We start from the raw sequence: 22851 nt of genomic DNA, 5'->3' as shown, positions 1-22851 counted from the left end.
CTCGCACCTCCACCCCTTGGGCAGGGAATAACGAAGGGAGGGGGCGGAGGAGGCGGCGGCGAGCGGGAAAGAGGCTGCTGGCCGTGCCTGACCCCAGCAGTTCTACCCTTGCCTTCCTCGGGCCGCTTGGCGAGGCTCCTCGCGCCTCCACCCCTTGGGCAGGGAATAATGAAGGGAGTTTCAAGTTCATACCAAATACAAAACAAAAGCCAAGATCAGGGGTGTCCAAACTTGGTCTCTTTAAGACTTGTGGACTTCAATTCCCAGAGTTCCTCAGCCACACCCCAAAATAAGCCACGCCCACAGAACTGGTATGAAAAAAAATTACCCCCCCCCCCCGTTCAATGGTGTGGCCCGTGCCTTTGCTTATTTTTCTGTATTTGGCCCTCACCAAAAAAACTTTGGACACCCCTGTACTAGATGGACATTACCTTACAGATGACCCCATTCCCGTTAAAGACCTCGGAGTTTTCATGTCAAATGATCTAAGTGCCAAAGCCTACTGCAACTACATAGCAAAAAAAGCTCTAAGAGTTGTAAACCTAATCTTGCGTAGCTTCTTTTCCAAAAACACCACACTACTAACCAGAGCGTATAAAACATTTGCTAGACCAATTCTAGAATACAGCTCGCCTGTTTGGAACCCTCACCACATCTCTGACATCAATACAATTGAACGTGTCCAGAAATATTTTACAAGAAGAGTTCTCCATTCCTCTGAAAACAACAAAATACCTTATCCCACCAGGCTTGAAATCCTAGGCTTAGAAAGCTTGGAACGCCGTCGCCTCCAACAAGACCTAAGTTTAACTCATAGAATCATCTATTGTAATGTCCTTCTGGTTAAAGACTACTTCTGCTTCAATTGCAATAATACTAGAGCAAACAATAGATTTAAACTTAATGTCAACCGCTTTAATCTAGATTGCAGAAAATATGACTTCTGTAACAGAATCATCAGTGCTTGGAATACTTTACCTGACTCTGTGGTCTCCTCCCATAATCCTAAAAGCTTTAACCAAAAACTCTCTACTATTGACCTCACCCCATTCCTGAGAAGACCATAAGGGGCGTGCATAAGTGCACAAACGTGCCTACCGTTCCTGTCCTATTGTTTTTCTTTTCTTCTTCTTATATATATATATATGCTTATACCTCCTAATATTTACTCATATATGTTTATATACTATATAATCTTTTTGTATGATACTTACATATATTGTTGTGACAAAATAAATAAATAAATAAAAATAAATAAAGAGTGGGCGGGTTTCAGAACTGAAGAAGCTTCTTCGATGAGAAGTGAAACATCTTCAAGGAAAAAGAAAGGCAGTCCAGTTGTCTTTTGAAAAAGCATCTTTGGGACAACCATGACCTGCATGGCTGAAAATCCACTGGGAGACATTCTCCCTAATATATTAACTCTTTCTGTATTTGGTTTTGTATTTTTAAATGGAATTTTAAACCCTGGACACCATCTTGAGTCTTTTTGATTTGGTGGGCGTGGCTTGGTGGGTGTGGCAGGGGAAGGATATTGCAAAATCCCCATTCCTTCCTTACTCCAGGGGGAAGGATATTGCAAAATCTCCATTCCCACCCCACTCCAGGGGGAAAGATACTGCAAAATCTCCATTCCCACCCCACTCTGGGGCCAGCCAGAGGTAGTATTTGCCGGTTCTCCAAACTGCTCAAAGTTTCCGCTACCGGTTCTATTCTATTTTTTTCGTTCCCTTGCCAAAAGAGCTGGTGAACTCATGGTGAATCTACCACTTTCTGTAGTTTTCATGAGAGCTTCGGCACTGGAGACCAATCCCCTTGTGTGTCTAATCACACTTGGCCAAATAAAGTATTCAATTCAATTCAATTCAATTCTTTAGCACATTTTATGGAAATACAAAGGTTTAAAAAAGTGCAGAACCTAAACTCTTCTAGAAAACACAGGACCGACGCCTTTCGAAACCTGGGGAAGTTACATTTAATGGGGCTTGTAGTTTTGTGAGGCTCTCTGCTGGTGGGACTCCACTTCCATGATCTCGTTCAGTCCTCTTTGTAATCCCAGCTCATCTCCCTTGGGGTGGTGTCCCATCAAAGATAATGGACTTCAGATGTCAAGTGCCGTTCCATTCCTGCTACAGTGGTGTCATTTTCTGGCAGGGGTGAAGTTCAAACAGAATATAGGGACAGTGAAACCAGAGGGTTCAATCGATTTGTGTTATTTAATACGTTATGCAAACACTAAATCAGGATACTACTGTTCAACACCAAGCCCAAAGATGAGTAACTGGAAAAAAAAACCCAAAAAGAAAACAGATCAAAAGATGTAGTAAGGAGGTAGATCCCCAGGAGGGAGGGGGTGCATTCCAGAGGATTAAGAGGCAATTTAGCCTAGATGTCACATGGGAGAGAAAGACAAACCCTCCCTAATAGTTCACAACAGAGTATATTAGAGATGCAGAAGTAGAGTGCACAGTACGACAAGATTCTGTCTGTGGGTGTGAAACAATAAAGAATTCCACTTGGAAGAATTGCTACATGTCATTCTTGATTTTGGGCCCAACAAACTGTGCACCAGAATATTTTTCTGCTGACTCAAAGATGGGCCAAGAGCACCTCAATTTCAGTGAATGGCCCACAAGGAGAGACATCCATTTTAGACACTGATGTGGTGGCATTGTTGAGTCATTCTCTGTCAGCTTCATCTGTCCTAGGATTAGGATGACTCAAGATCTTGTGATGCTTATTAGCCTGAGAAAGGATTTTCATGGCAACTTTCAAAGGGAACTTCCATCTTGTTTCTTGAAATAAAAAACAGAAAGCTATGTCTTTTCTGGGGGAAAAAAAACTTTATTGAAACTTTATTGAAACAACGTTGACATCCAAGAGTCCTTGGATATGAGACGGGTGGAAAATAAACATCATCATAATAATAACAACCTGCTTATCGTTAAGTAAATACATGGGATTGAAGGTCCCTTCCAGTCCTATGATTTTATCGAGTTCTAAGGATGTGTGCTGATACTCTGCATCATTGGTCTCCCCAAGTTTCTTTGCCGCAAAGGTGCATGATATCAAGCATGTGTCAAGGTCAAAGATCTACATTTCCATCCTAATTAGAAGTTACAGTTCCAACTGTTTTTAAATGGAGTTAGCTATTATTATTATTATTATTATTATTATTATTATTATTATTATTATTATTATTATTATTATTATTATTAGTGTATGGCGTTGTTACAGTAGCAAGGAGACCACAATGCTATGCAAAGTAGTAGTTTGGCCTGCCTGTTTTGGCCCGCCAGCGGCCAGCAGAGCTGGTGGCAGACTCAGACAGTGAGGAGATGCGGGGGGAACATGGGTCAGTCCTGGAGTCTTGGGAAGGCTCTGATCAGTGCTCTGCATCGGAGGCAGAGATGGGGCCAGGGCCGTCTGACAGTTGTCAGCTGCCTTTGGAGTGAGACATCAGTGGGGCAGAAGAATAGCTGGAGCCTGTGCACATACGCAGAGCTGCCAGGAGAAGGGACCAGGCTAAGGAACAAGGGTCGACTCAGGAGTAAAGCCACAGGTGGACGGTGAATGGCCCCTCTCATAGGGCATAAAAAGGAGTGAAAAGGGAGGGGAGTTTGCAGGAGACAATTAGTCCAATTCATTAGAGTGAAGATCTGTTCCTGACTTCTTGCCAAGTATTGTCTGCTCCAGCATGACGTTTGGAAGATATTAGCCTGGGAGTTCTCCAAGCCTGATAACGGTCTGTAGCTGTGAAATCTCTGGAAAGACTGTTGGCCAGGACTTTGCTGGAGAGGAATTCCCTTTAAACTAAATAAAAGGGGTTTTATCGGGATGAGGAGTCGGCTTCATGCTTTTGGGAAGCCTAGGTCAGAACACTGCCAAGGTTCCTGCTCTGTAATAGGACATGCTTGCGTGCTTCCCAAGGTGCGCCATAAAGAGGGTGAGCTGGCTTTGCACCAGAGAGAAAGACAAGTGGCTCTTCCTGCAGCATCACTCAAAGTCCCCTCCCTTCCTGGAGCTGCTTTGCAAATGAGTCTTACAACCAGGAAGGTTCAGAGCCATCAGGAGTCTGAATGCCTGCACAGAGCATCAACTTCCCAATGATACTTTCCTATCTACTTGCATAGAACACACTTCTGAACTGTTAGGTGGACAGAAGCTGAGGCGAGTGTCGGGAGCTCACTCTGCCACGCAATGCTAGGGCTCAAACAGCTGGAACTGAGACCATCTCCAACGTTGTTAAGACACTGAGCCACTACACCTCTTAATGGAATTAGCTGAATTAGCAATTGCAAGACTCTTTGAAGTGGCTCGGTGTTTTGATGGTCTTCATGTTGTAGAGACAAAAATTGGCAGCCTTTCACAAAAGCAGTTTCCCCCGAGTCATTGGAGCACAATTATTATAATCTTTGACTATTAATTTCTAACCAAATTCTAGCCATGCTTACTTTGAAGCAAGCCCTGCTGTTAGGGTTCCAGTGGATACCCTAATTAAATCATGACTCTCGAGCCAAGTTTCAAAAGAAATCCAGTTATTTATTAGGACCCTCATGTTGGAACCTTCCCAAGTGAAGCCAGCTGTGACCATACATAATTTACGCTCCAATTATGACCCTGTTTCCCCTCTCCCTGCAGGATGTGTCATCAATCACATTTGCTAACAGAGTAATTTCTCAGGTTGTAGAGGTCACTCCCCTTGGCTGCTGTAGGTAACCCTGGGATACAGCCTTGAGAGAGATAAGTGTGGAATGTGCATCTGCTGTGCCATTTCGCCATTTCCCATCCCCTCTGGCCTATGGCAACTCGAGGGCAGGCCAGGGGAGCTTTGCGAGTTGACACCTAATACATTTTATAGAAATTATATTGCAGTAAGTATGTGTATTCTCAACTACAGGTAGCCCTCACTTGCTGATTGCCTTATTCAGTGATGGTTTGAAGTTACAACAGTGCTGAAAAAGGAGATTTATGGCCAAGCCTTGAACTTGTGGGCATTGCAGCATCCTTGCGGTTACATGATTGTCATTTGTGACTTTCACAGCCGGCTTCCAACAAGCAAAGTCAATGGAGAACTGGCAGGAAGTTGCAGGTCGTGGTCACGGAAAGTTGCGCTTAAGGTTCTGCAGTGATTCACTTAATGACCCCATCACTTAGAGACAGAGTTTCCACTCCCAATTGTGGCAGATAAGTGAGGACCACCTGTACGATGTGCACTAGCACTGAATCTACCAGACTTCCAACAGAACGCTAACTTTTTATCTAGCCCCTATAGTAAAGTTTCTAACTGTTGATGTTTAGCGGATCAGTCGTTGCTGTGACTGCGGGAAGAAGCAGGTGGATTTTGTATCTCAAGAGCAAGCAGCAAGCAGAACGGCTATAGTTGTGGTCACAACCAGTAAGAAGAAGAATGTGGCTGAATTGTGGGATGCCCAGGAGTTACTCCCATTGCAGAGATGGCTATCACAACAGGAGACTTTGACCCGGTAGGGAACATCTGAGTAGATAGCCCTGTCCAACTTATTGCATTTGGTTGCCGGGATGCAGCCTCTCGCATAGATGGATTCATGCACTTTGAAATCTACAAAAATAAAAATGAAGAGTTAGGGTTAAGCTAGTTCGGGATTTTTATTTTTATTTTTTTATTTTATTTAATCATATTTATATACCGCCCTATCTCCCAAGGGACTCAGGGCGGTTAACAGCCACGTAAAATATACATAAATACAAGTTAAAACCCCAATTAAAAAACTTATTAAATACGGCCGAATATTAAAACCCCAATAGAATAATAAAAACCCCATTAAAACCAAATTTAAAAATTTAAAATCTTAGTCCAGTCCTGCGCAAATGAAAAGATGTGTCTTAAGCTCGCGGCGAAAGGTTCAAAGGTCAGGAAGTTGACGAAGTCCACAGAGAAGGCCCTTCCCCTGGGCGTCGCCAGCCGGCACTGCCTGGCTGACGGCACCCTGAGGAGTCCCTCCCTGTGAGAGTGTACGGGTCGGTGGGAGGCAATCGGTGGCAGTAGACGGTCCCGTAAGTATCCCGGCCCAATGCCATGGAGCGCTTTAAAGATAATTACCAAAACCTTGAAGCGCACCCGAAAGGCCACAGGTAGCCAGTGCAGTCTGCGCAGGAGAGGTGTCACATGGGAGCCACGAGGGGCTCCCTCTATCACCCGCGCAGTCACATTCTGGACCAACTGGAGCCTCCGGGTGCTCTTCAAGGGGAGCCCCATGTAGACAGCATTGCAGTAATCCAGACGAGACGTCACAAGGGCATGAGTGACCGTGGATAGGGCATCCCGGTCTAGAAAGGGGCGCAACTGGCGGACCAGGCGAACCTGGTAAAAAGCTCTCCTGGAGACGGCCGTCAAGTGGTCTTCAAAAGACAGCCGACCATCCAGGAGAACGCCCAAGTTGCGCACCCTCTCCATTGGGGCCAATGACTCGCCCCCAACAGTCAGCCGTGGCTGTAGCTGACTGTACCGGGGTGCCGGCATCCACAGCCACTCTGTCTTGGAGGGATTGAGCTTGAGCCTGTTTCTCCCCATCCAGACCCGTACGGCTTCCAGACACCGGGACAGCACTTCGATAGCTTCGTTGGGGTGGCCCGGTGTGGAAAAGTACAGCTGAGTATCATCAGCGTACAGTTGATACCTCACACCGAAACCACTGATGATCTCACCCAGCGGCTTCATATAGATGTTGAACAGGAGGGGTGAGAGAATCGACCCCTGCGGCACCCCACAAGTGAGGCGCCTCGGGATCGACCTCTGCCCTCCTGTCAACACCGTCTGCGACCGATCAGAGAGATAGGAGGAGAACCACCGATAAACGGTGCCTCCCACTCCCAATCCCTCCAACCGGTGCAGCAAGATACCATGGTCGATGGTATCGAAAGCCGCTGAGAGGTCTAATAGGACCAAGGCAGAGGAATAACCCCTGTTCCTGGCCCTCCAGAGATCATCAACCAACGCGACCAAAGCTGTCTCAGTGCTATAACTGGGCCGGAAGCCGGACTGGAACGGGTCTAGATAGATAGTTTCATCCAGGTACCGAGGTAATTGACATGCCACCACACTCTCTACAACCTTCGCCGCAAAGCGAAGGTTGGAGACCGGATGATAATTACCTAATACAGCTGGGTCCAGGGAAGGCTTCTTGAGGAGAGGTCTCACCACCGCCTCTTTCAAGGCGGCCAGAAAGATCCCCTCCAACAAAGAAGCGTTCGTAATCCCCTGGAGCCAGCCTCGTGTCACGTCCTGCGTGGCCAGTACCAACCAGGAGGGGCACGGGTCCAGTAAACATGTGGTGGCGTTCAACCTCCCCAGCAACCTGTCCATATCCTCGGGAGCCACAGGGTCAAACTCATCCCAAACAGTCTCAACAAGACAGCTCTCCGACATCTCACCTGGATCCACCCAATTTTGATCCAGACCGTCCCGAAGCTGAACGATTTTATCGTATAGATAACCACTAAACTCCTCGGCATGTCCCTGCAACGGGTCATCCCGCTCTCCCTGTTGAAGGAGAGAGCGGGTCACCCGAAACAGGGCGGCCGGGCGGTTATCTGCTGACGCTATGAGAGAGGAGACGTAGCAACGTCTCGCTTCCCTCAGAGCCACTAGGTAGGTCCTACTATAGGACCTAACTAGTGTCCGATCAGCCTCTGAACGACTGGACCTCCAGAAACTCTCTAGGCGTCTTCTCCGGCGTTTCATCTCCCTCAGCTCCTCGGAGAACCAAGGAGCTGGTTGAGATCTGCGCCGGGTCAGAGGATGGCACAAGGAGAAAGTATTGAGGAAGAGTTGGTGCAGAGCTGTGCATACAATAGCAATAGCACTTAGACTTATATACCGCTTCACAGTGCTTTACAACCCTCTCTAAAAGGCCCCCAATAACTTGGCTCCTCATTTTACAGACCTTGGGAGGATGGAAGGCTGAGTCAACCTTGAACCAGTGGGAATTGAACTGCTGAACTGCTGGCAGTGGGCAGAATTAGCCTGCAATACTGCATTCTAACCACTGCGCCACCACAATGTGCATCCTTGTATTCATTGTACAGAGAGTAGGTCTCTAGCAGGGATTCTGCAGTGGAGGGATATTGAGGAAGGTAGGAAGTTACTGCAGAAATGCCAGAATAGAAACTCAAAAGCTCCAGGATCCAACTGAATGGGATCCCATGGAAGCAATCAATAATACCATGAGAGTTGAAGGAGGATGGAGTGGGGTTTGTTGTAAAGTCTTCCACCCCATCCCTGAAGTTTTTATTGGGAGCAAATAGAAACTTCCCTCAGCCTCTTGCTGTGGGCTCATTAATAGGTATATGAAACAAGTTTAGATCACGATTCCAACTGTCAGCAAACAGTTAAGTCTCGATATTGATTTTATATCTGGATTGTACCAAAGACATCCCGTTTGTTTTGAAAAAGTTACCCATGCAGCTGTGGAGGGAAGTAAAGGAGGGATGGAAAGAAGGAAGGATGGGAAGGAAAGGAGGGAGGGAGGGAAAGGAAAGGAAGAAGGAAAGGAAGGAAGGAAGGGAAGAAAGAAGGGAGGGAAGCAGGGAGGGAGGGAGGAGGAAGGAAAATAGGAAAATAAGGAGGGAAGGAAGGAAAGGGCGAAAGAAAGATAGGAAGGAGGAAAGGAAAGGAGGGAGGGAGAAAAGAAGGAAGGGAGGAAGAAAGAAAAGAAAAAGAAAAGAAAGAAAGAAAAAAGAAAGAAAGAAAGAAAGAAAGGGAGGGAAGGAGGGAGAGAAGAGGAAGGAAAATAGGAAAATAAGGAGGCAAGGAAGGAAGGAAGAAAGGGAGAAAGAAAGATAGGAAGGAGGGAAGGAAACTAGGGAGGGAATGAGAAAAGAAGGGAGGGAGGAAGAAAGAAAAGAAAAGAAAGAAAGGCAGGAAGAAAGAAAGAAAAAGAGAAAGAAAAAAAAAGAAAGGAAGAAAAAAAGAAAGGAAGAAAGAAAAGAAGAAAAGAAAAGAAAAGAAAGAAATCTGCCATTTAAAAGAAGGCCAGAACAATCCTGGAACATACCTGAAAGTCCCTTCATGGTGCCACACCTCTCTCCTTCCTTACAGCTCACCAGGGTTGGCTCCAAGCATTGTTGTCCAAGGGTACAGTTAAAACAGAGCAGCGTCTGCGTACTCTGGCCCAGGGCTGGGATACCTTGAAGGGGAAGTTTATTTTAGAAAAAGTTAGCTCTGGCCAATTAGTGCAATCCCTGCTATAGGGAGCAAAAGTGACCTTCTCTACGTCAGTCTCTTTTCTTACTGGCCTTGCCGATAGGTTATTTTATGCTGCTTCTTTCCCCCAATCTTACAAAACTGTAGGATTTTTGTAACCCTACGGAGGAGACTTCCAGCTCGGGAAGCATTCCGCCACCCAACAGCAGGATTGCAGGACACGATGGGAGTTGCATTCGAAGGTATCTGGAGAGGACACGGTTGAGGGAGGTTACGAAATAACCCAGACTCCAATGAGGAACATCTCCCCTTCCAGCCTGCAGAGGCCCCAATAAAGCGTCTCCAAAGCTTCTCCCCGTCGAACCTCAGCATCTTTCTCCAATAAAAATATCCTCGTGTTCCCTTACCAGACATGCAGACAAGCTAAAAAGGTTGGATGGTGGCTGGGGCTTAGATGAAAGGCCGCCAGAAAAGCCTCAGCCTGTAAATTAGACTGGAAATTGAGGGTGGGGGGAGAAAATATGCTAAACTATTTCCATATGGTCAAGAAATATAGCCAGCCAGGAACTGAGCACAACTACAGGAAGACTTCACCAGAATTGGTGAATTGCCAGAATTGGAGACTCTCCTTATTAAAATGGGAAGAATTTGGAAGACAGGCTCCGCCAGGGATGGGCCAGCAAATGGAAAAGCATGCAGAAGCTTGATTATTTATGCACCCCAGGAATCTGTTCTAAGGAAATTCTGGTATTGAACTTTTTTGGTTTTTTTTGCTGCAGCTGACTCTGCATGCTACTTTGAAACAGGGAGTAACTGGGTAACTCTTCCATTTTGATGCCAAAATAAATAAATAAATAAATAAAAAGGGAGGGAAAGAAGAGAGAATTTTAAATAGCTAAGCATCCTTCAGGTCAAAGGTGGGTTTCAGCAGGTTCTGACCAGTTCTGAAGAACCGGTAACGGAACTTTTGAGTAGTTCGGAGAACCAGTAGAAAAAATTCTGACTGGCCTCGCCCCCATCTATTCTCTGCCTCCCGAGTCCCAGCTGATTGGAAGGGAAGGGAATTTTTGCCGTATCCTTCCCCTGGAGTAGGGTGGGAATGGAGACTTTACAGCATCCTTCCACTGGAGTTGGGTGGGAATGGAGATTTTACAGTATCCTTCCACTGGAATAGGGTGAGAATGGAGATTTTACAATATCCTTCCCCTGAAGTGGGGGGGGGAATGGGGATTTTATAGTATCCTTCCCCTGGAGTAGGGTGGGAATGGAGATTTTACAGTATCCTTCCCCTGCCACACCCACCAAGCCACACCCACAGAACTGGTAGTAAAAAAAATTCGAATCCCACCAGTGCTTCAGATAGCCTCAAAGGGTCTGCTTGAAAAGAGAAGCACCCACAAAATGACAGCGTGAATACAACTTAGGGCTGTTTTTTTGTTTTTTTCCTGATCTACCTTCTTCCCACCCTGGTTTAAAAAGAGACATAGATAAACCGAGGCAAAATCCAGAGAAGGACGACCAAGTTTACCTGACTCCATAGTCTCTACTCAAAATCCCAAAATCTTCAACCAAAAACTGTCTACTATTGACCTCACCCCCTTCCTAAGAGGACTATAAGGGGCGTGCATAAGAGCACAAAAGTGCCTACCGTTCCTGTCCTATTGTTCCCTTCATCATATAAAATTGATATAGTTGATACATATTCTTTACTTATATATATATATATATATATATATATATATATATTCTTCATGATATGTTTTTTACTTTTGACAATGTTTATGTATACTGTTATGACAAAATTAAATAAAAAAAAAGAAAAAAAAAGAACTGGAAACAGAGTTCTATGTAAAAGGAAAAGATAAAGGTTTCCCCTTTCCAGCTATGCCCAACTCAAGGGAGTGATTTATTTATTTTATTTATTAATTAGATTTTTATACCGCCCTTCTCCCGAAGGACTCAGGGCGGTTCACAGCCATAATAAAATAGAACAATATACAAATAAAACCAAGATTAAAAAACTTATTGATGCTCATTTCTGTTTTTTAGCCAAGAAGGGCAGAGTTGTCAAAAGTCATGTGGCATTTGACAAAGTAGACCACAACCTACTTCTTGCTAAGGTAGAAAAACGTGGGATAGACAGCATCCCCATCAGATGGATTTGTAACTGGCTGACAAACTACTCAGTGAGTCCTCCTTAATGGTACCACATCAACATGGAGGGAAGTTAGAAGCAGGATACCACAAGGTTATATCTTAGGGCCAGTACTCTTCAATATCTTTCATAAATGATTTAGATCAGGGTAGTGGTGAAATCCATTGTTTTTACTACCGGTTCTGTGGGCGTGGCTTGGTGGACGTGGCTTGGTGGGCATGGCAGGGGAAAGATACTCCATTCCCAACCCACTCCAGGGGAAGGATACTGCAAAATCCCCATTCCCACCCCACTCCTGGGGGAAGGATACTGCAAAATCCCCATTCCCACCCCACTCTGGGGCCAGCCAGAGGTGGTATTTGCCGGTTCTCCAAACTACTCAAAATTTCCACTACTGATTCTTCGGAATCTGTCAGAACCTGCTGCATTTCACCTCTGGATCACGGGTGTCAAACTCAAGGCCTGTGGGCCACATCCGGCCTGCCAGGGGCTTAGATCTGGCCCACAGGGCTGCCCTGGAAACAACAAAGGACCAGCCCGCCTCTGCCTCTGCCAGTGAAAACGAAGCTTGGGAGGGCTGCCTGAGGCCCTCATGAGCTCCGTTTTCACTGGCAGAGGGTTGCAGGAGGCCATCAAAGCCGAGAATGGAGATTGGGAGCCCATTTTCGCTGGCAGAGCACTCTGGCCATCATAGGCACCCCTGACAGGAGTGATGTGAAGCTGGCCACACCCACCTTGGCTGCCCGAGGTCAAACACAACCCTGATGCAACCCTCAGTGAAATCGAGTTTGACACCCCTGACTTAGATGAAGGAATCGAAGGGGAACTCATCAAATTTGCAGAGGACACTAAGCTGGCAGGACTAGCTAACAACCCAGAAGAAAAGCTCAGGATCCATAAAGATCTTCACAGACGTGAACAATGGGCCCTCTCCAATAAAATAAAATTTAATGTGGAGAAAAGCAAGGTTTTATACCTGGGATAGGAAAAAACCAAAGGTACAAGTACAGATAAGGAGAAACCTGGCTCAAAAACAGCAACTGTGAGAGGGACCTTGGAGTGCTAGTGGATCATCACTTAAACATGAGCCAGCAGTGTGTGGCAGCAGCCAAAAAAGCTAATACAATCCTTGGTTGTATAAATAGAGGGATAGTATCAAATTCACATGAAGTATTAGTAAGATGCTTTAGTAAGACCACACCTGGAATACTGTAGCCAGTTTGGTCACCACAGTACAAAAAAGATGTTGAGATTTTGGAAAAAGTGCAAAGAAGAGCAACTAAGATGATTAAATGCCTGGAGACAAAACATATAAAGAACAGTTGCAGGAATTAGGTATGGCTAGTCTATACCTAATTTAAAGGTCTGCCACAAAGAAGAGGGGTCAACTTATTTCCCAAATCAACAGAAGACGAAATAAGAAACAATCGATGGAAACTAATTTTTAAGAAAAGACTGGACAGCCATTTATGTGAAATGGTATAGGGTCTCCTACTTGAGCAGGAGGTTGGACTAGAAGACCTCCAAGGTCCCTTCCAGCTCCGTACTGATTGCTTGCTTGCTTGAGGAGTAAAGGGATATAGGGAGAGGGGGGGATGTGAATGCAGAACAGAACCTGGTAGATCCAAGGATCCAAGCATGAGAATGGAATGCGAACACCTCCCAAACTTTGGGATGATTACCAAACATATAGATTGAACTCCATTGGTCATTTAAAAAAGGACCAAGAAGGGAGGGCCTGAAAGCACTGGGTTTGTGTGGGAATATTCAGATCCAGCTTTGATTATTTATTTTATTTATTTTATTTATTTATTTTATTTATTTTGTCACAACAATATATGTAACTATCATACAGAAAGGTTATATAGTATATAAAGGTATAAGCATATATATATATATGAAGAAGAAAAGAAAAACAATAGGACAGGAACGGTAGGCCTTATGGTCCTCTTAGGAATGGGGTGAGGTCAATAGTAGAAAGTTTTTGGTTGAAGCTTTTAGGATTATGGGAAGAGACCACAGAGTCAGGTAAAGTATTCCAAGCACTGATGATTCTGTTACAGAAGTCATATTTTCTGCAATCTAGATTAAAGCGGTTGACATTAAGTTTAAATCTATTGGTTGCTCTTGTATGCTGTAACCACTTGGCTTTAGTAAAAGTTATACCTTTTATACTTTGGCCACCTAATGAGAAAGAAGGACTCACTGGAGAAGAGCCTAATGCTGGGAAAGATTGGGGGCAAAAGAAGAAAGGGACGACAGAGAACGAGGCGGCTGGATGGAGTCACTGAAGCAGTAGGCGTGAGTTTAAATGGACTCCAGAGGATGGTAGAGGACAGGAAGGCCTGGAGGAATGTTGTCCATGGGGTCGCGATGGGTCGGACATGACTTCGCAACTATCAACAACAACATACCTTTTACTACAAATGGAGTCAAGGGTTTTTCTTTCCTGAGCATCCAAGCTGGGGCATGACTGACAGTATGTTCATTTAGTTAAATCCCCCAATGGCTTGCAACCAATTATGTTAAACCTAACAGTTCAACAACAGTCTGACAAAACCAGACTAAAACCCAGTGTTCGATAAAAGTCATATCAATAAATTAAATAAATAAAATAAATAAATAAAAAATAAATAAATAAAAGGAATATGGTGATGGGAAACCCTAAACCGTATCAGGAGAATCCTTTAATTATAATGGGATGGAAGAATGTTTCAAAACACAGTGATATATTATTTTTATTCCAAAGCAATATCTCTTGAGTTCCCTGGGACTGCTTTCCGTGGATTTATGGTTTATGTTATGCAAATTAAGATTTAACTGAAAGCAGATGGAATAAAAATGGAAGAGATGACATTTAGGGAGAAAAGAAAACACACCTATAAGAGTTGTGGTGGCGCAGTGGTTGGAATGCAGTATTGCAGACTAATTCTGCTGACTGCTAGCAATTTGATCCTGACCGACTTCAAGGCTGACTCAGTCGTCCATCCTTCTGAGGTCAATAAAATGAGGACCCAGATTGTTGGGGGCAATATGCTGACTCTGTAAACTGCTTAGAGAGGGCTGTAAAGCATTATGAAGCAGTATATAAGTCTAAATGCTATTGCTATTGCTATAAGACAAGGAATTCAGAGACTGGAAGCATTGCATTGGAAAAAGAGCTGGTTGCTGGTCATTGAGCTCAAGTTGACTATGAGACAGAAGTGAGAGGCAGCAATTAGAAGGACCAGTATAGACCTGAGATGCATTAGAAGAAGCATCATATCAAACACATGTGAAGTCATTATTCCCCTCTGTCTGGCACTGATAAGACCGTATCTGGAGTACAGTGTACAAGTCTGGACACCTCATGTCCCAGCATGTGGTGACATTTTAGAAAGAGTTGAGAAGACAGCAACAAACAAGCCAATTCAGAAAGCTCAAACTGCCCAAGGAGCTGCTGACCCAGTTCTACAAGGAAATTATTGAGTCTGTCATCTGCATCTCTGTAACTGTCTGGTTTGGTTCTGCAACCCAACAAGACAGACACAGACTTCAGAGGATAATTAGAACTGCAGAAAAAATAATTGCTACCAACCTGCCTTCCATTGAGGACCTGTATACTGCACGAGTCAAAAAGAGGGCTGTGAAAATATCTGCAGATCCCTCACATCCTGGACATAAACTGTTTCAACTCCTATCCTCAAAATGACGCTATAGAGCACTGCACACCAGAACAACTAGACACAAGGACAGTTTTTCGGTGAACGTCATCACTCTGCTAAACAAATAATTCCCTCAACACTGTCAAACTAGTTACTAAGTTTGCATTACTATTAATCTTCTCATCGTTCCTATCACTCATCTCCTCCCACTTATGACTGAATGACTGTAACTTTGTTACTGGTATCCTTAAGATTTATATTGACTGTTTCCCTATGACTATCATTAAGTGTTGTACCTTATGATTCTTGATGAACGTATCTTTTCTTTTTATGTACACTGACAGCATATGCACCGAAGACAAATTCCTTGTGTGTCCAATCACACTTGGCCAATAAAGAACTCTATTCTATTCTATTCTATTCTATTCTATTCTATCCTATCCTATCCTATCCTATCCTATCCTATCCTATCCTATCCTATCCTATCCTATTCTAGCCTAGCCTAGCCTAGCCAGCCTAGTCTAGTCTTCTATTCTAAGATCAAATAAGAGCTTGAGAGCATGCTCTATCAGGCTGATGGACCTGGAAATGTTAATTCTAGAGTAAAGAAAACTCAGGGAAGACATGAGATCGAGTTAGCTCTGGTGGTGAAGGTATCAGGCTAGCAACCAGGAGACTGTGTCTAGTCCTGTTTTAAGCATGAAATCCAGCTGGGTGACTTTGGGCCAGTCACTCTCTCAGTCCAACCCATCTCATAGGGCGGTTTTTGTAAGGGAAATAGGAGGGGGAGAAAGGCGGTATTAGGTAAGTTTACCACCTTGAATTACCTATAAAATAATGAAGGTGGGATAAAAATCCTGTCTGTCTGTTTCTGTCTCTATGTTTAGGAACAGAAAGGGAAGTTATAGCAATGAAGTCAAGAAATGTTTTCCATAACCACAGAAACTAGGACCAAAAATAATGGTCTAAATTTTAGACCATTATTTCTTATGGTCTAAATTTGTGTAAGTTTTGTTTAAATATAAGGCAAAATTTCCTGATAGTAAAAACTTGTATAATAGTGGGACAAACCTCCTTGGAGGTTGTAGATTCTGCATATGTGGTAATTTTGAAGAAGAGGCTGAACAACAACCTCTCATTGATGGTTTAATTGGTTTTCCTGAAAGTTGCACAGGATTGGATTAGCATTAGCATTAGCACTTAGACTTTGCTACCTTCTCTAAGCAGTTTACAGAGTCAGCATATTGCCTCTAACAATCTGAGTCCTCATTTTACTGACCTCGGAAGGCTGGAAGGCTGAGTCAACCTTGAGCCTGGTGAGAATTGAACTATCGGCAGTCGGTAGAATTGAACTATCGGCATTCTAACCACTGCACCACCATGAGTCTAGATTAGATGATTCTTGGGGCTATTCCACAATTCCACAATTCTATAATTATAATTCTATAATTCATGAATGACGAATGAATGAATAATGAATGGTGACTGAGTGAATGGATGAATGGATGAATAATGAGTGAATGATGGATGAATATTGCATTTCTGTCCTGCTTCTAGAAATTGCTCAGGAACATGCATGTCCATTCACCATTCATTTAAAGTTCACACAACGAGAACCCTTGTGGGATAGGTTAGGTTAAGCAAAGGTGACTGGACCAAAATAAACCAGCGATCTCTATGGCTGAGAGTGGCCTTAAACCCAGGTGCCCTTATCCAGACATCAAATGGATTCCCATTATACAACCAGAAGGTACCTCTGATGTTGCTGATTCTCATTCACATCAGCTCCAGCCTACATGGCCAGTTGAAAGGAATTATAGGAGCTGTGATTTAGCAATGGTCATTTCAGCTCTACCAACTTATGACTTTTTAGAGCAGGGGTGTCAAAACTCGATTTTGTTGAGGGCTACATGAGGTTGTGTTTGGGGTGGGCGTGGGCGTGGTCATAGTAGGCATGGACATCTCAACATCATTCGTGTCGGGGGGGGGGGGGGGCTGTAGTGGCCCGAGCACTCTGCCAGCAAAAACAGGCTTCTGAGCTCTGTTTCCAGCTGTGACGTTTTCCTACAACCTTCCGCCAGTGAAAAAAGAGATCAAGAAGGCCTTCCCAAGCTCCGTTTTCACTGCCAGAGGTACCGTGGGCCAGACCTTCACTGTTTCCATGGCAGCCACGCAGGCTGGATCCGGCCTATGTGCCTTGAGTTTGACACCCCTGTTTTAGAGCATCACTCACACATTGTTGAAGTGACATAAAACTGTCCGCATTGTTACTTTTTTGGGGGGAGGGGGGGAGGACACAAATATAGTTGTATGATTTGAGAAGATAATATTTGTTTGTTTTTCATGTTTCTAGATCGCCCCCCCCCTCTCTCAATGTAAATAAATGGTGAGGAAACAACCTATATTTGGAGAGTTATTTGCTCCCCATCCTGATTGTGCAGGTCATTAACGCTAAAGAACGACTATTTCCACACAATATACTGCGATGAATTGTTTGAATTTGAACAAATGCATAGATGCCATACCTTAACTCTCCTTGCAAACTCTACTAAGACTTGAAGTTTAAGGATTATCATGGCATGCCAACTGGAAAGTTGCAATTTTAGGAGGACAATTCAAAGAAGACACTTGCATAACAGAAACCTATGTGTGATGGAGTTTTTTTTTTTAAGTTTTTTATTTTTCAATTTCAAGAATATAAACATTCCATCTTTCCTTAAGCAGTGTATCGTCTGGCTACAAGTATCTCTGTGCAATATCCTTCACCGTTTGCAACATCCTTCACATTCACATTAATATTGTTTCTCTAAACTTACAATTATAATATATTAAACGGTTAAACATTGTAAAGCTCTACATTTTCTTCTTAATGTCATCTAGTGAGAATACCATATTAACATTAAACATCATTATTCTCATCGTACGTGTACTAACAATTTTCATCTTATTTATATCTCTATCTTAATATATTTTCTATTATTCCTTAGTCTTCTTCATTTCCAAACTCCTTTTGTATTCTCTAACTGTTGATAAAATACTTCCCATATCATATAACATTCAGTTTGTTCTTTCTCCTTAATTGCTAATGTTAATCTGTTCATTTCTGCACATTCTAGTACTTTCCTAATCACCTTCTTGTCAATAGGAATCTCTTCACTTTTCCAATATTGTGCAAATACAATTCTAGCTGCGGTTAATATATGAATAATTAAATGTGCATTCTCTTTATTATAAATTTCAGGTAAAATCCCTAGCAGAAATATTTCTGGTTTCAACTCAATACATTGTTGTATCATCTCTTCCAACCATGTCTTAATTTTTTTCCCAGTACTTCTTTGCTTCTTCACATGTCCACCACATATGATAGTAAGATCCTGGTATCTGTGGCACTTCCAGCATTTAGCTCAGGGGTGTCCAAAGTTTTTTTGGTGAGGGCCAAATACAGAAAAATAAGCAAAGGCACGGGCCACACCATTGAACGGGGGGGTGGTGGTAATTTTTTTTCATACCAGTTCTGTGGGCGTGGCTTATTTTGGGGTGTGGCTGAGGAACTCTGGGAATTGAAGTCCACAAGTCTTAAAGAGACCAAGTTTGGACACCCCTGATCTTGGCTTTTGTTTTGTATTTGGTATGAACTTGAAACTCCCTTCATTATTCCCTGCCCAAGGGGTGGAGGCGCGAGGAGCCTCGCCAAGCGGCCCGAGGAAGGCAAGGGTAGAACTGCTGGGGTCAGGCACGGCCAGCAGCCTCTTTCCCGCTCGCCGCCTCCTCCGCCTCCTCCGTTATACCCTGCCCAAGGGGTGGAGGTGCGAGGAGCCTCGCCAGGCGGCCCGAGGAAGGCGAGGGTAGAACTGCTGGGGTCGGGCACGGCCAGCAGCCTCTTTCCCACTCGCCGCCGCCTCCTCTGCCCCCTCCCTTCGTTATTCCCTGCCCAAGGGGTGGAGGCGCAAGGAGCCTCGCCAGGCGGCCCGAGGAAGGCGAGGGTAGAACTGCTGGGGTCGGGCACGGCCAGCAGCCTCTTTCCCGCTCGCCGCTGCCTCCTCCGCCCCCTCCCTTCGTTATTCCCTGCCCAAGGGGTGGAGGCGCGAGGAGTCTCGCCAGGCGGCCCAAGGAAGGCGAGGGTAGAACTGCTGGGGTCAGGCACGGCCAGCAGCCTCTTTCCCGCTCGCCGCCTCCTCACCTGTTTCTCGATGGCTGTGACTGGCGCCAGCGTGTCCGACATGGGAGGTGCGAGGAGCCCCGCCAGGCGGCCCAAGGAAGGCGAGGGTAGAACTGCTGGGGTCGGGCACGGCCAGCAGCCTCTTTCCCGCTCGCCGCCTCCTCACCTGTTTCTCGATGGCTGTCACTGCCGCCACGCGTGTCCGACATGGGGAGGCGCGAGGAGCCTAGCCAGGCGGCCCAAGGAAGGCGAGGGTAGAACTGCTGGGGTCAGGCACGGCCAGCAGCCTCTTTCCCGCTCGCCGCCTCCTCCGCCCCTCCCTTCATTATTCCCATGGGGAGGAGCCACGAGCCTCGCAGCGAACCACCGGGCAAGTACTGGGAGGCGGCCGAAAAGGGCCATATTCAATTATACTTTCAGAATTTGCTGCGGGCCAATAAAAACTGACCCGCGGGCCGCAGTTGGCCCGCGGGCCGTAGTTTGGACACCCCTGATTTAGCTGATTTATCTTTGCCAACTTCGCCAGTGCAAGATGCCGTCTATAGAACATCTTATACAAATTCTCTTTATATGGAGTTGACATTGTTAATTTATAATTCCTGTCCCACAATTTCTGCCATTTATCTAATTCTATTGTATAACCAGGGGCTCAGGTGGCTCAGGGGCTAAGACAGCTGAGCTTATCGATTGAAAGGTTGGCAGTTCGGTGGTTCGAATCCCTAGTGCTGCCGTGTAACGGGGTGAGCTCCTGTTACTAGTCCCAGCTTTTGCCAACCTAGCAGTTTCGAAAGCATGTAAAAATGCAAGTAGAAAAAATAGGGACCACCTTTGGTGGGAAGGTAACAGCATTCCGTGCGTCTTTGGCATTGAGTCATGCCGGCCACTTGACCATGGAGACGTCTTCGGACAGCGTTGACTCTTCGGCTTTGAAATGGAGATGAGCACTGCCCCCTAGAGTCGGCAACGACTAGCATGTATACACGAGGGGAACCTTTACCTTTATTGTATAACCAACATTTTTCGCCCATGCTATCATTGTCTCCTTTACATGTTCCTCTTCCAACTTTATACCCAATAATGTGATGGAATTTTAAGCGGAACAACAGTTGCGCAGGGACAGTCCCATTCTCTTGATAGATGAGACCTTACTCCAATGGCGCAGACAACACCTACATCTGGATACCTTTCCTGCTGCAGTGAAATCTAAGTGTCTTATCATACTCTTAACACCCCATTACACCTGCTGGGCCTACCTTCTTGACCTTTGGACCATTGATTGGTCTTCTCTACTCAATCAGCCAGGGCCAGATTTTACATGCTTGGTTAGGTAAATCCTCTACTTCACTGAGGGTCAAAGGCTCGCCTAGTTTGGCACATCTGCCAAGACAGTTTAGTGGGGTTTGGTGGCTACATGTATTACATCTACTTGGAGCCACAGAGGGAACATCAGGTGGGGACCAAAGGTGGACAAGCAGTCCTAAAAAGGGTATGGTGAGCCATTCCATCAGAGATGCTACCCAGTGGTGAAATCCAATTTTTTTTTAGTACCAGTTCTGTGGGGTGGCTTGGTAGGCGTGGTGTGGCTTGGTGGGCATGGCAGGGGAAGGATACTGCAAAATCTCCATTCCTACCCTATTCATGGGGAAAGGATGTTGCAAAATCTCCATTCCCACCCCACTCTGGGGCCAGCCAGAAGTGGTATTTGCTGGTTTTCCGAACTACTCAAAATTTCCGCTACTGGTTCTCCAGAACCTGTCAGAACCTGCTGGATTTCATCCCTGATGCTACTCCTCCCTGAACACCCCATACCACCTCACACTTAGTACAACCAATCAGAATAGAGCTGGAAGGGACCTTGGAGGTCTTCAAGTCCAAACCCTTGCTCAAACAGGAGGCCCTACACCATTTCAGATAGGTGGCTGTCCAGTCTCTTCTTAAAAACCTCCAGGGTTGAAGCACCTACAACTTCTGAAGGCAAAGCTGTTCCACTGGTTAATTGTCCTCACTGTTTCTCCTTAATTCCAGGTTCCTTCTCTCCTTGATTAGTTTCCATCCATTGTTTCTAGTCCTGCCTCTCTGGTGCTTTGGAGAATAAGTTGACTTATAAGTGCCCTCTTCTTTGTGGCAATTCCTCAAATACTGGAAAACTGCTATCATGTCACCCCTAGTCCTTTTTTCCCATAGACTGGCCATACCCAATTCCTGCAACCATTCTTCACATATTTTTGTCTCCAGGCCCTTGATCGTCTTAGTTGCTCTTCTTTGCATCTCACTAAACATTAAGTAATATTCAGCACAATAGCCTGGTTTGCAAAAAATCAGCTGAAATAAACTCCACCGACTTACCTATTTGGACGAAGCAAACTGCTAAGAAAATGCTCAAGGCTCCAGTTCTTTTCTCCATAACTCAGATTTTGGACTGTCAAAGTAGTCAGAAGACAGATTGGCAGCTGTACAGCAACTGTGTGAATGAAGAAATACCAGCATCTGCTTTGTTTGAAGCAGTGTTGTGTGGCTAATTCTACCAGCCTCTATATATTGTCGCTGCCAGATGTCAACATCAAGTACCACTAAAATAACAGTGGGTGGAGGTGTGATTGTAGCTACAATACCACACCCTTTTGAACTTGAACTTGGGAAGCTCCAGGATAGACAGAGGTTCATAGAGAGAGCCTACAATAGGAGGGAAGTCCTGAGGTAATACTTTCCCTCAAGATCAGGGTATCCTTCCATATTGTGGGGGAAACCAACGGTGGGATCGAATTATAACAGGGGATTGTAAGGGAAAGATGCATGGAAGTTGCCTAGGAGAAATTCTGAGTCAATGAAAAACTATGACATTTCTAGGTAGGGCTCATCAGCCATTTTCCACACCTTCTGTTGTTTCGGGGATCTAAAAGCATCCATGAACTTGTAGTCACATCGTATTGCATAATCAAGGTGACTCTTGCAGCAACTGCCCAAGTCTTGCACCGAAGAAAATAATACTGAACATGTTTCAGCTCCTCCCACTGAAATTATTGATCTTGTTTGTGGAATTGTAGCAACAATAACTAAGCTCTTATTTCCTCCAATATCTGGATAGTTAGACAAATAGGTTGGATGCCACCTTCCAAAATTGCAGCGTGGCACTTTGGGTGCCCCACCTAGATCTGGAAACTGTGACCAGGATTGTGTTCAGTTGCAACGTTCTCTGGGAATTGTGCTTTGGTGGTACAATAACTTGATTATGTGCCATTAAATTATCTTTGACTCCTAGTAGAGAGATTTTTTTCCATGTTAAGTTCTGTATAACCTGGTCTTTCTGGTCTCCCAATGCTGTTCCCGTTGCCCCTGCGACTGAATCCATCCATGTGGCTGCTGGTTGTCCTCTTCTATTTCCTTCCACCACTTGCAGCATTTTCCAGAGAGCTGGGTCTTTGCATCATGTGTCCAAAGTAGGATACAACAAATACAGTACCTACACCAAGCCCAATAATTTGATGGCCTCTTATCTAGGTTATTCCAGTGCACAGAAAAAGGAAGAAATAGAATAGGTTTAGGTTTAGGTTTAGGTTTATTTGATTTTTATACCGCCCTTCTCCCAAAGGACTCAGGGCGGTTTACAGCCAGAATAAAAACAACAAAATACAAAAATTAAGAACAGATTTAAAAACAAATATTCGAATTGGCTAAAAACTTCAAAAATCCAATAAAAAACTCCATTTAA

General features: G+C 44.7%; 1 long non-coding RNA gene across 1 annotated transcript; it reads right to left on the bottom strand.

Annotated features, from left to right (window-relative positions):
* Positions 1 to 2835: 2835 nt before the first annotated feature.
* Positions 2836 to 21646, bottom strand: LOC131190812 (uncharacterized). The gene is made up of 3 exons (XR_009153323.1): positions 21489 to 21646; positions 9036 to 9167; positions 2836 to 5581 (listed from the first exon to the last, which is right to left on the bottom strand). It is a non-coding gene; the product is annotated as an uncharacterized LOC131190812 (long non-coding RNA).
* Positions 21647 to 22851: the final 1205 nt, after the last annotated feature.

Source organism: Ahaetulla prasina, chromosome 2, assembly GCF_028640845.1.
Source record: "Ahaetulla prasina isolate Xishuangbanna chromosome 2, ASM2864084v1, whole genome shotgun sequence".
Lineage (NCBI taxonomy): Eukaryota > Metazoa > Chordata > Lepidosauria > Squamata > Colubridae > Ahaetulla > Ahaetulla prasina.
The sequence above is the reverse complement of the archived record's forward strand: the minus strand, read 5'-3'. Positions and strand labels throughout refer to the sequence as shown.